This window comes from Colobus angolensis, unplaced genomic scaffold, assembly GCF_000951035.1.
Source record: "Colobus angolensis palliatus isolate OR3802 unplaced genomic scaffold, Cang.pa_1.0 Scaffold333, whole genome shotgun sequence".
Classification (NCBI taxonomy): domain Eukaryota; kingdom Metazoa; phylum Chordata; class Mammalia; order Primates; family Cercopithecidae; genus Colobus; species Colobus angolensis.
This window is the reverse complement of record NW_012116633.1, coordinates 300,369-314,524: the sequence shown is the minus strand read 5'-3', so window position 1 is coordinate 314,524 and position 14,156 is coordinate 300,369. Positions and strand designations below refer to the sequence as shown.

At 43.5% G+C, this 14,156-nt stretch overlaps 1 protein-coding gene across 1 annotated transcript in view; it reads left to right on the top strand.

Annotated features, from left to right (window-relative positions):
* Positions 1 to 6: 6 nt before the first annotated feature.
* TPST1 (tyrosylprotein sulfotransferase 1) overlaps positions 7 to 14,156 on the top strand; it is a 160,048-nt gene continuing 145,898 nt past the window's right edge. Inside the window, exon 1 of the mRNA XM_011952102.1 lies at positions 7 to 377. The gene's annotated coding sequence lies outside the window, so the exon portion shown is untranslated. The remainder of the gene's footprint in view (positions 378 to 14,156) is intronic.

The following is a 14,156-nucleotide window of genomic DNA, read 5'->3' as shown; positions in this document are numbered from 1 at the left end:
ACCCCCGCCCCTCGGCGCCGGCCGGACCCAGCTCCATGCCCAGCTCCACCTCCCTCAGTGGGCAGCCGGCCGGAACCCACGAATCAGAGCAGCCAACACATCGCCCGCTCAGCCAATCGCAGCAGTTGTGTGATCCCGCCACCGCCCCGGACCCTGGAGGTCCGCGCTGAGGCGGCGACCGCGGGAGTCGCTGCTGAGGCGGCCTCGGGTGGTGGTGGTCGGAACGGGGCTCTTCTGCGGGGCCGGTCCGGGCTGGCAGCTGCTGGCGCCTGGCAGTGAGGGCGGGCTCCCGAGTGGCCCCCCACCAAAGGCGGTGGGACTAGCGGCTGAGGCCAGGATGCAGTTCAGGCGGCGCGGCGGCTCCTCTCTCATCCTAGGTAAGGGGGATGCGGCGCTCGGTGCGGCTCCGCTCCCCTCTCATCTCCTCACTCCCGGCCCCGAGGCATCCCTTGGCCCGTTGTCGCCTCCTACCCGCTTCCTCCCGGTTGTCCAACCCCGCCCCCAAGCGCAGAGCCCCGGGTCCGGCCCGTCCGGCCCCTGCTCCCACGCCCCTTCCCCCATCGCCGGCGTTTCCCGGGCTCGGCTTCTCTCCGGCCGCGGGGGCCTCTCCCTTCTGCCCCTTCTCTCCCTCTCGCAGCCCCGGGACCACGTCCTAGCCCCGCAGTCCCCAGGGATGAGACCCTCGTCTCACCGGGATCGGACATTTGCCCCCACCTGTACCCCGGCTGCGCTTCTCGAGCTCATCGCCGCATCATCCTACCCTTTGTACGTTGTCCTGTCTGCATGGCAGTCGCCCGCCCCCCTCCAGGTGTCCCTTGGTCTTGCAGTTTTGCTCCTAAGTACCTTCCTTTCCCAACTCGCCTCTTCTCCCCTCGCTTTGACCACCCACCATCGCGATCTCCTTTTACTTCCCTTACACTTAAACCTCCAGACACTTTCCCACCCTCTGGAATGTCAGATCCATGTTTTTTTTTTTTTTTTTTTTTTTTTTAAGTGAGAGAGTCTCGCTATGTTGCCCAGGCTGGCCTCGAACTCCTGACCTCAAGCGATCCTTCTGCCTTGCCCTCCAAAGTTTTGGGATTACAGGCGTGAGCCACTGCGCCCGGCTCAGGTCCATAGTGTAATATCTTCATTCGTCCTTACATGAGCTGCACCTCATAACATGTAAACTCCCTTGCCCAGAGTCTAGCACACAGTAGGCCTGGCATATGGTGGGTGGTCACGCATGTTAGCCTCTTCCTCCTTCCAGGCCTTTTGTACTTTCCAGATGATGGTAGCAAGAAGTCCATTGTCCACAGGGATTTGACTCTGCCTGAAGAATGGTATGGGAGATGGCAGGAGAAATTGGTGAACTCCAGTAAAGCGATTAAATGGTCACTTACTTACTGCATTCATTAAGAAGAAACAATTCTGCTATCTGTGCCATGTATTGTTTTATGTTAATTGCCTTTGTAAAGGATTCTTAGGCTGCTAGTCCGTGAGCTTTGCAGTATAATTACTCCCCATCCCCTCTCCATCCCCATCTGCAGTGTTTAGGGAACCTTTCTTTTTAGGAAAGAAAGAGCCCCTACCTCCCAGCTAAAATGGCATAGTATATAAGCAATGTTTTGCGTGGTTATCTATTAGCTGGATAGTCCAGGGAGCTTCAATGAATTTTCATCTTTTAAGAACCAGAAGGAATCAGGATTTGGATTTCCTGGAATCAGCTGCTGTACAGACCAGATATGCTTAAGAATGAAACTTCTGACAAGTCCTCTAAGAGTGAGAGGAATTATCCACCCCTCTCCCTCCGCCTCTCCAAACACTCGCTCTCGGAGGAAGTAGCGAGTCGATTTTTAAAAAAGAGTAAAATATGTTTGACTTTTTAAAATGATAAAAGCATTGTCATTGGCCCTGTACTATTCTTGCCACCTTTGCTCTGATGGTCTCAAGCCTGGACAATCAGTCAGCTTTTTCTGCTCCTGGGCTCCCAGGGCAGGCTGGCGAAAATCATGTAACTAAGCTGCTGCGTGCTGTTTCTGCACTTCTGGATCCTGGAGATCCTTTGACTTACCCTCTAGATTCCTCTTATGTCCTAAAATCTAAATGGCTGTTTATAGATCTTCACCATTCTTCTCTGACTCTTTGTCCTACTCTTGCCTTCGCTTCATTGCTTATTTTGCCACTTAACTCCACAGAAGAAATTGGTGGGCATCGGCCCTGAACTCTTAAGGAGCTGTCATTTTTGTCTGTGCCTGTCTGTACCTGATTTCTAGTATCCTTTCCTTTGATCTCAGAGGAAGAGGGGTCTTCCTTTCTAAAGCTAATCTCTTCCCATATTATTATTTTTTCTGTTGGACGGTATACATCCTCAGGTTTCCATCACTCAGACCAAAACAAAGCTTTTCTTGATGCTTCCCTTTTCTTTTTTTATTCTTCTCAGATTAACGTGGCATTCCTTAGGGTTTCGTTTTTGTTCTTTTCTCTAATTTCCTTGTGTGATTACATGTCCTTTTGTGGCTTCAAATAGCACCTGTATATTTATGGTTTTTGAAGACGTCTATTTGGTCCCCATTTCTCTGGAACCTCAGGTTCTAATTTTCATCTGCCTTCTGCATAGCTGTGTGTGGATGCTTGATTACTTCAAATGTGGTTACCTTTTCCTTCCTTTTCTCTCCACCCATAGCCCCCTTCAAGCACATATACAAACATTCCTATTTTAAGATCTTTACTCTAAAAACCTTAAAATCATCTTCTTTTCTCCTCACATTAAGTCTAGCATAGATCCTATTGTTGCTACCTCAGATCTTTTTTTCCCCTCTCTTCATAAGATCTTTTTTTTCCTCTCTCTTCATTGCCAGAAGACTGGTTCAGACCTCGGTTATGCTTTTTCTGAACCTCTGGGTCCTGTAGTTCTACTTCATCCTCCACATTGCTGCTGGAATTGATTCCATTTCTGAGACATCAATCTGATCATGCTGCTTGTTTTCTTTAAAAATTCTCATCAGCTCCCAAACCCTTAGCATGTTGAGCCAGTCCTTCCGGGCCTTCTGCAGCACGGGCGCATCTCCTTCCTGGGCCCTTTGTGATCCGGAGAAAAAAGCGGTAAAGAAACAGACCATTCACTATAGTACAATCAAGACTTTGACAGAGATGACTACAGGGTGCTCTGGGAGCATCACCCTGGAGTGAGGACATGTTTCTGTCTACAGGCATCTGGGACTTTTTCTGACTACCCTTTCTCCTCAGTTTGGGTTAGGTGACTTTTCTTTGTGTTCGCACAGCACTCTGTACATACTTCCATCTCCATTTTTACCACTTATACCATTTTTACTTTTTTTTTTTTTTTTGAGACACAGTCTTGGTCTGTTGCCCTGGCTGGAGTGCAGTGGTGCCATCTCAGTTCACTGCAACCTCTGCCTCCTGGGTTTGAGCAATTCTTGTACCTCAGCCTTCCAAGCAGCTGGGATTATAGGCGCCTGCCACCACACCCAGCTAATTTTTGTATTTTTAGTAGAGACGGGGTTTCACCATGTTGGACAGACCGGTGTCAAACCCCTGACCTCAAGCAATCCGCCCGCCTCAGCCTCCCAAAGTGCTGGGATTACAGGGGTGAGCCACTGTGCCCAGCCCATTTTTACTATTTATTATGTTCTGTTTTATTTTTCTCCCTGACTTGAGAGTGAACTCTTTAAGGAAAAGGGTTGCATCATATCTCATTGTATCTCCAGTTTCTAGCAAATTGCCAGGCACATAGCGCTCAGTAAACTAAGTTTTCAGAAGAGCTGAATCTAGATAAGGAAAGGTAAGGGGAGATGGGCATTTTGGAAGAGAGGGTAACTTATAGAAAAGTGTGTCATAGGCTGGGTGCGGTGGCTCATGCCTGTAATCCCACCATTTTGGGAGGCTGAGGCAGGTGGATCAAGACCATCAAGACCTGGGCAACATGGTGAAACCCCATCTCTACTAAAAATACAAAAATTACCCAGGCATGGTGGCGGGTGCCTGTAATCCCAGCTACTCAGGAGGCTGAAACAGGAGAATGGCTTGAACCTGGAAGGCGGAGGTTACAGTGAGCTGACTCCAGCCTGGGCAAGAGTGAGACTCCATCTCAAAAAAAAAAAAAAAAAAAAAAAAATGTGGGATAACCTGGTGTTTTTGGGAAAGAACTGGTAATTTGGAAAGGCTGGAGATTGAGCACGATGAGCGATGAGGCTGGGAAGGTATATAGGAGCCGCTCATGAATGACCTTGTGTGTCCTAACACATAATCCTGATGATAGCGAGGAACCTTTGAAGGATTTCATCCTGGGCAGATCTTACGAAGTCTGGCTTGTTCCCATCTCAGGCTTTGTGTCTTGCTGCATGTGTTGCCTTTTGCCTCAGCCATATAAAATCACCTCCATTAGCTGAACATGCCTAAATGACTTTATGTTTCTCTTTCTCCATGGAATGCATTTTTCCAATTTTAGATTTTCCACCTGTAGATTATACAGGCTTCTGGTTACCTCTGCAGTAAAGCTTTCCCACATCTGCCTGCAATCCATCTCTCTTCATCTCTACTGTCATTTACTTGTTTATATGTCTTTCTCTACTCTAATGGTAGGGCTTTTAAATCAGGATGGGTTTTGATTCATGTCTGCATCCCCTACTCTGGCAGGTAACATGAATGAGTATTGTGACCAGGTATATTTTGATTATATTTATTTATTTTTCTAGAGATGGGAGTCTTGCTATGTTGCCCAGGCTGGTCTTGAACTCCTGGCTTCAGGTAACCCTCTGCCTTGACTTCGCAAAGTGTTGGGATTATGGGTGTGAGTCACTGCACCTGGCCCCAGGTGTATTTTCAGAAAAATTACTCTGCTCTCTGGTAGCATTGTAGAGAACAGGTTAGAGAAGGGCAAGACTAGGTGCACAAAGACCAATTAAGGCAGTCATTATAGGAATGTAGGTGAAAGATGATGAGGCCAGTGAAGCCAAGAGGTTAGATTTGGGAGTGAATTTGTGGAGTAAGGAGAACTGGTTAGGTGTATAGGTGAGAGGGAGAAGGAAGGGTCAAGGATGACTTACTGAGTTCAAGCTTGTGTGTCTGGGCAATGGTGGTTCTGTTCATTCAGGTAGGAAATGCAGGAAAAGAAACAAATTTTCAGGGAAAAGGAGAAAGCCAATGATAACATCTTGATGCCCAGGAAATAGCCTGAGAGAACACTTGACCCTGAAGATGGAGATGTATAAGGAGGGTCTGTGCTAGAATTGAAAGTGAAGTCATCAGAAGTAGGTGAGATTGCCTGGTTCAGTGATTTTCAACATAGGCACTACTTAAAAACCACCTGGGGAGCTTTGAAAGAATGAGGATGGGGAATCGAGGCATCCACAGGGATTCTGTATCATTTGGTCTGGTGCAGGTCCAGACCTTGTTACTTTAAAGATGCTTCCCATGAGATAGGTAGCTAGGACTGAGAACTGGGCTGAGAACCCAAAGAGGGAGTGATAGAACCCTGAAGAACAATAGTAGTAACTCATCCTTTAAATATCAGGATAGCTGAGTGTGGTGGCTCACACCTGTAATCCCAGAGTTTGGGGAGATTGAGGTGGGAGGATTGCTTGTGACCAGGAGTTTCAGACCAGCCTGGGCAACATAGCAAGATCCCCATCTCTACAAAATATGAAAAAATTAGCCAGGTGTGATGGCACATGCCTGTAGTCCCAGCCATGTAGAAGGCTGAGGCAGGAGGATTGCTTGAGCCCAGGAGTTTGAGGCTGCAGTGAGCTATGATCATGCCATTGCTCTCCAGCCTGAGTGACAGAGACCCTGTCTGTCTGTCTGCTTCTCTTTCTCTCTCTCTCACACACACACACCAGGATAAATCCTGCCTTCGTTGACATAGTTTCTTGTGTACATTTACCTATTAAAGGACTTATCACATTTTATTTCTGCTGGGTCCATTTTTTTTTTTTTTTTTTTTTGAGACGGAGTCTCGCTCTGTCGCCCAGGCTGGAGTGCAGTGGCCGGATCTCAGCTCACTGCAAGCTCCGCCTCCCGGGTTTACGCCATTCTCCTGCCTCAGCCTCCCAAGTAGCTGGGACTACAGGCGCCCGCCACCTCGCCCGGCTAGTTTTTTGTGTTTTTTTTAGTAGAGACGGGGTTTCACCGTGTTAGCCAGGATGGTCTTGATCTCCTGACCTCGTGATCCGCCCGTCTCGGCCTCCCAAAGTGCTGGGATTACAGGCTTGAGCCACCGCGCCCAGCCGGGTCCATTTTTATAACTAAGGAATTCCTTGAAGTCTGAAACCATGCCTTATTTGTCTTTTCATCACTGCCTTGCACAGTACTTGATATATTTTAGAAACTTGATAAAAGTTGGTTGAATAAATCAGTTGATAAGTGATATAAAACAGAGCTTGAACTCATGATTTTGCAAACTGATCAGTTGTTTCTTTGCTGCTTAACAGGTCACTGGTCAAATACGCGTAAGTCATTCCTGTTTTAAAAACATACAATCTTGCTAGGCACAGTAGCTCACACCTGTAATCCTAGCACTTTGGGAGGCCAAGGCGGGGGGATCACGAGGTCAAGAGATGGAGACCATCCTGGTCAACGTGGTGAAACCTGGTCTCTACTAAAAATATAATAATTAGCTGGGCATGGTGGTGGGTGCCTGTAGTCCCAGCTACTTCGGAGGCTGAGGCAGGAGAATCCCTTGAACCCAGGAGGCGGAGGTCGCAGTGAGCCGAGATTGCGCCACTGCACTCCAGCCTGGCGACAGAGCGAGACTCTGTCTCAAAAAGAAACAAACAAAAAAACCCCAAAACAATTTTTATAAATTGGAGTGGATTAAGATAAGTATTATTTGCTCTGTAATGTCTTGGCTTTTAAGGTGGTTAAGCTGTGACAGTTATACAGAGGTTCATTCAGGCTTTGTCTTTAGAAGATACTATTTAAAATAGACTTTATTTCGTATGTTTAAGGTATATTGATCTTGTATCTTTTTAAAACAAATAGCTCTGATTTTAGGCTCATGAGCTTTTTAAATTTTTAACTAGAACAAAAACTATCAAGTTGATAAAAGATCTTGAACAGTGGCATAACAATTTCTTTTTAACTAAGAAAATTAAGGAAGTAAGGAATATGCCTTAAGCAAGCCCTATACCTAAATGAATCTCACTGGGATTGGTGATAGGTAGGAAGAAATAAATAATTCCCATATATTTAAGCACTGTTACAGGAAACACCTGTGATTGCTCATCTACTGATATCAGTGTATTTTCTTTTCTTTTCTTTTCTTTTTTTTTTTTTGAGATTGAGTCTTGCTCTGTCGCCCAGGCTGGAGTGCAGTGATACAATCTCGGCTCACTGCAACCTCCATTTCCCGGCTTCAAGAGATTCTCCTGCTTCAGCCTCCCAAGTAGCTGGCATTACAGGCTCCTGCCACCATGCCCAGCTAATTTTTGTATTTTTAGTAGGGATGGGGTTTCACCATGTTGGCCAGGCTGGTCTCGAATGCCTGACCTTAAGTGATTCCCCCACCTAGGCCTCCCAAAGTGCTGAGGCATGAGCCACTGCGCCTGACCTCAGCGTGTTTTCTATTTTCTGATTTCTCAGGGCTTAGATATAAACCATAGAATCTTTTGTGTTCTTTTGTTCTTTGTTTTTTCTTAAGATTTTGTCAGCTGTTTCTTTTTTTTTTTTTTTGAGAGGGAGTCTGGCTCTGTCGCCCAGGCTGGAGTGTAGTGGCCTGATCTCAGCTCACTGCAAGCTCCGCCTCCCGGGTTTATGCCATTCTCCTGCCTCAGCCTCCAAAGTAGCTGGGACTACAGGCGCCAGCCACCTCGCCCGGCTAGCTTTTTGTATTTTTTAGTAGAGACGGGGTTTCACCGTGTTAGCCAGGATGGTCTCGAACTCGTGACCTCGTGATCCGCCTGTCTCGGCCTCCCAAAGTGCTGGGATTACAGGCTTGAGCCACCGTGCCCGGCCAGCTGTTTCTTTTTATAGGATTTGTGGTTGACAGTTCTTTGCTTTTAACATTTGAGAAATGTTGAGAAACTTTTTTCAGATGAGAAACCCAGTCATTAGAATTCATTTTCTTATAGGTAACATCCTCTCTCTCCAACTGCTTTAGAGGTTTTTTTCTTTGTCTTTAGTTTTCAGAAGTTAAATTATGATGTGTCTGCATGAATTTCTTTGGGTTTTCTTGTTTGGAGTTCTCTTATTTTCTTGAGCTGCAGATTCATCTTTTTATCACATTTGAGAAGTTTTCAGTCACTTCATAGAATAATTTTTCAGTACTACTCTGTCTTCTTTCATTCTGTGACTGAATGTTAGATCTTTTGCTACTGTCTCACAGGATGTGAGGCACTGTTTTCTTTTAATTTTTTTCCAGTCTTATTTTTTTGTCTGTTGTTTAGATTGGGTAATTCTTGTTTCAAGTTTATTAGTTCTTACCTGTGTTATATTCATTCTGCTGTTGCGCTAACCCACCGAGTTATTATTTTGGTTGTTTTTCAGTGCTATAATTTTTATTGGGTTCTTTTTTGTCTATTCTACTTCTTTGGTGAGATTTTCTATTTCGTCATTTGTTTAAAGAGTGTATGTAATGTCTTGTTAAAGAATAATGGCTACTTTAAAATCTCTGTCAGATCATTCCAACATCTGATTCATCCTGTTGTTGGCATCTGTTAACTGTCTTTTCTCATTCAAATTGTGGTTTTCCTCGTTCTTGCTATGATGAATGACTTTTGATTGTATCTTGGACATTTTGGATATTAAGTTAGGAGTTATAGATCATATTTAAACTTTATGTTTTAGTAGACAGTCACCTTAGAAGGAGCATGTAGCTCCCAGCATGCGTTTTGTTTTGTAACAGCTTTATTGAGATATAATTCACATGCCACATGTTAAACCATTTAAAGTACAAAATTCATTTACTTTTAGTATATTTATATAGTTGTATATCATTACCACAAACAATTTTAGAACATTTTCACTACCCACGAAAAAACCATACCACGCACTCCTTAGCCGTTATCCTCTCCTACTCTTCATCCTCTCCATCCCTAGGCAACCACTAATCTATTTTATGTCTTTATAGGTTTATATTATATAGAATAGAAATATCTATTTTGAACACATCATAAAAACAGAATCATATATAATATTGTCCTGTATCTCATTTTTAGAGTAATATTTATTATTATCCCATATTTACTAATTTTTTTGTAATTTTTGAGAATTTATAAGTATAAACATAAATTATATTTATTTATAAATAGCGAGCTGCAATTTATTTTTGTAATATTTTTGGTTTCAAAATCCAGTTAAAATTGGCCATATATAATGAGTTCGGAAGTGTCGTTAAGAATTGGTGTTGCCAGTGCAGTGGCTCATGCCTGTAATTTCAGCACTTTGGGAGGCCAAGGCAGGCAGATTGCTTGAGCCCAGGATTTCAAGACCAGCCTGGGTAACATGATGAAAGCCCATCTCTACAAAAAAGCATGAAAATTAGCATGGTGTGGCGGTATACACCTGTAGTACCAGCTACTTGGGAGGCTGAGGCAGGAGGATCTCTTGAACCTGGGAGGGGAGGCGAGATCCTGCTGCTGTACTCCAGCCTGGGTGACAGTGTGAGACCCTGCCTAAAAAAAAAAAAAAACCACCACCAACAACAACACAAATACATAATATATGTTTAATATGTTTTTAAATATGTATTATATATTTATATGTATATTTTTGTTGGCTTTTTAAATATATATTTTATAGATTTTTTTACATGTATGTATATTATATATTATAATAAACAATTTATAAGATATGTGCATTAAATATATAAATACATATTAATATATGTTTTAAATATATATTTAATATATTAATGTATATTATATTAGCTATATATATATTTTTTGAGATGGAATCTCACTCTGTCACCAGGTTGGAGTGCAGTGGCGCAATCTTGGCTCACTGCAACCTCCGCCTCCCGGGTTCAAGCCGTTCTCCTGCCTCAGCCTCCCAAGTAGTTGGAACTACAGGCATGTGCCACCACGCCCAGCTAATTTTTGTGTTTTTAGTAGAGACAGGGTTTCACCATGTTGGCCAGAATGGTCTCCGTCTCTTGACCTCGTGATCTGCCCACCTCGGCCCACCCTCCCAAAGTGCTGGGATTACAGGCGTGAGCCACCATACCTGACCCTAATATATATATATATATTTATTTATTTTTGAGATGGAGTCTTGCTCTGTTGCCCAGGCTGGAGTATGGTGGCGTGATCTCAGTTCATTACAAGCTCTGCCTTCTGGGTTCACGTGATTCTTCTGCCTCAGCCTCCCAAGTAGCTGGGACTACAGGTGCTTGCCACCACGCCCAGCTAATCTTTTGTATTTTTAGTTGAGATGGAGTTTCACCATGTTAACCAGGATGGTCTCAATCTCCTGACCTCGTGATCCACCCGCCTTGGCCTCCCAAAGTGCTGGGATTACAGGCATGAGCCACCACGCCCAGCCTCCTAATACATATTTTTAAAATGAATTAGTATCAATTTTTTTTTTTTTTTAACGTTTGATAGAATTTACCAGTGAAGCCATCTTGTCCTGGTTTTTCTTTGTGGAAAATTTTAAATTACTCTTTCACTTGCTTTAGTTGTTATAGATTTATTCAGATTTTTAATATTTTCTTGAGTTACTATTAATAGTTTGTATCTTTTAGAAATTTGTCCATTTTATCTAGGTTAATTTGTTGGATTACAATTGTTGATGATCACTTTTATTTTTGTAGGGTTGGTAGTTATGTCTCCTTTTCATTACTGATTTTCATAATTTGAGTCTTCTCTCTTTTGTTCTTGGTCAGTCTAGCTAAAAGATTGTTAATTTTTCTGATCTTTTCAAAGAACCAGTTTTTGGTTTTGTTGATTTTCTCTGTTCTATTTTCTGTTTTATTTATTTCACTGTAGTCTTTATTATTTTCTTCCTTCTGATGGTTTTGGTCTTGTTTGCTCTTTTTCTTTTTGAGACAGAGTCTTGCTCTGTCACCCAGGCTGGAGTGCAGTGGTGCGATCTTGGCTCACTGCAACCTCCGCTTCCCAGGTTCAAGTGATTCTCCTGCCTCAGTCTCCTGAGTAGCTGGGATTACAGGCACCCGCCACCATGCCCAGATAATTTTTGTATTTAGAGACGAGGTGTCACCATGTGGGTCAGGCTGGTCTCAAACTCCTGACCTCAAGTGATCTGCCCGTCTTGGCCTCCCAAAGTGCTGGGATTATAGGGGTGAGCCACTGCACCTGGTCCCCCTTAGGATTCATTCTGATGTCATTTTCTTCATGTAGCCTCTTCTGAGCCCATGGATGTGATCCTTCCTTGAAATGCACATATGTCTTTGTTCATGCCTTTTGTATGATCTTTTTATTATTTTATCATGGCATATATGGTTAGTTTCTTGTCTTCTCTCCTTGCTAAGTTGCTAGTTCTTTGAAGGCAGATCATAAATCATACTCATTTATATGCTCATTTAATATATGTAACATTTAATTGAAATGTATGAGTAAGATTTTCTACCCTGTAAAAATTAAATAACAGTACTGATATGTTTTTATAATTATTGGAAAGGTATAAGAAGACAATGAAAATTCAGTTTTGCCCATAGAAATTGTTTTTTTTTTTTGAGTTGGAATCTCGCTCTGTCGCCCAGGCTGGAGTGCAGTGGTGCGATCTCGGCTCACTGCAAGCTCTGCCTCCAGGGTTAATGCCATTCTCCTGCCTCAGCCTCCCGAGTAGCTGGGACTACAGGTGCTCGCCACCAGGCCCAGCTAATTTTTTGTATTTTTAGTGGAGACAGGGTTTCACCGTGTTAGCCAGGATGGTCTTGATCTCCTGACCTCGTTATCCGCCCGCCTCGGCCTCCCAGAGTGCTGGGATTACAGGTGTGAGCCACCGTACCCGGCCAGAAGTTGTTACTATAGGGCTGGGCATGGTGGCTTATGCCTGTAATCCCAGCACTGTGGGAGGCTGAGGCAGGCGGACCATGAGGTCAGGAGATTGAGATGATCCTGGCTAACACAAGTGAAACGCCATCTCTACTTAAAATACAAAAAAATTAGCCAGGCGTGGTGGCGGGCACCTGTAGTCCCAGCTACTTGGGAGGCTGAGGCAGGAGAACGGCATGAACCCAGGATGCGGAGCTTGCAGTGAGCAGAGATCGTGCCACTGCACTCCAGCCTGGGCGACAGAGCGAGACTCCATCTCAAAAAAACCCCAAAATTGTTGTTATAGTGGTTTCCTTTTTTTTTTTTTTTTTGAGACAGTCTGGCTCTGTCGCCTAGGCTGGAGTGCAGTAGCACAATCTCAGCTCACAGCAGCCTCTGCCTCAGCCTCTTGAGTAGCTGGGACTTCAGGCGTGTGCCACCATGCCTGGCTAATTTTTTTTTTTTTTTGTATTTTTAGTAGAGACAGGGTTTCACCATGTTGGCCAGGCTGGTCTCGAAGTCCTGACCTCAAGTGATCCACCCGCTTCAGCCTCCTAGAGTGCTGGGATTATAGGCATGAGCCGCTGCACCTGGCCATAATAGTGGTTTCTGATCAAAGATTTGATGCCCAGCTTTTCATAGAGAACATCACAGAATTCCAGCTCCAACTAATTTTGGGTTAGAGGCATAATTTCCCACAACAAACATGGGAAACCTACTTTCATATGTGAGTGACTAGGCTAAAGCAAAACTAAACTGGTAAAATGTACAGGAAAGGTAGAGCTATTTGCCAGGCTAGTTTCTAGCCTCTTATATATCTGTTACTTCTTGAGACCAAATCTAGCTCTCCATTCTTAATCTCTCCCAGATGAAATCTTCAGAGACTTTCAGAAAGTGTGCAAATATGCATCCTGCTCATTTTTGTAAGTAAAGCATAATGGCTACATGGATTTACATTTTTCTTCTGTCATTCTAATTAGATCTGAGATGGTCATGATAGGATAATTCTGGAGAAAATACAGTTAAAAAGCTGGGTATATTTTTAAAATCTATATGCTAATGAAAGCCTTATAAATAATAGCACATGGTCTTAACTTTACTTCATTTGCACCATAATTGTTGCATACCTGGCTGTTTGTTCATGCCAAGCCTAATAATGACTGGGACATACCATGGTATACAGTCAGACCTGGGTTCCAGCTTGGCGAATAATTTGCCATGTAGCAATATATTAAGGAAGTTATTTATCCCTTTTGGGCCTCAGTTTTCTTATGTGTAAAATTCTAGAACAGAAATGTTCCTTTAACCTTATGATTTGTTGCAGCAAGTGTAAGGGATTGCAGAAAAGATTTTGATTCATTCATCAATGAGAGTGTGAAGTGATGATAGAGGCAGATGAAATAGCTGATCAATAAAGAGAGTGGATTAGAAGAGCAAGGGTCAAAGGGAAAAAACAGGTGAACTTTGTATTTTTAGTTTTTTTTAAATGTAGTCAAACCATATTATAACACTGGAACCAGAAGAAAAAACTAATGTTCTAATCCTAGGAAAGCATTAGCTATCTGGGGTTTTATTGAGAAAGTTTTAGCGGGATCAGTCAATGCACATTTATTGAGTGCTCAATATGCTTGTAGTATATTGTTATATACTATGGAGAAACTGAAAAAGATAAGATACAGTCAATACTCCCAACTAATTACACTTATAGAATCTAATTACAGCCATAATTACCTTATTGGCAATCTAAAATTCATTAATTCATTCAGAAGTCTCTAGTTTCAGGGAGCTCACAGTCTACTGGAAAAACAGACAAAGTAACCATGTAGTGTGAGACATGATATGATAGGGTAAGTACGAGGGCACTAGGAAGTACACCTGTGTCGTATGTGGTAGAGAGCTGTCAGGAAAGCTGTGCAGGAGAGAGGGCATTAAAGTGGAATGTTGAAGGGGATGAGTGAGAGTCATCAGGCAGAGAGACAGGCAAAAGCTGCAGTGCATGTGGAGGCTCAAACAAGGAAGGGATGCTTCAGGTGGATGACGGTGGCACTGAGTGAGTGTGTGGGGAGTGTGGGGGTGGTGGGTGGTGAAACAGGCTGGGGAGCAGACAAGAGCTGGGTCAGGAAGGGCCTTGTACTAACATTATGGTGAGGATTTTTAATTTTTTTTGAAAAAAGTAGAAAGTTGTGGAAGAGTTTTAAGCAGGGGAACATCATAAGTATATTT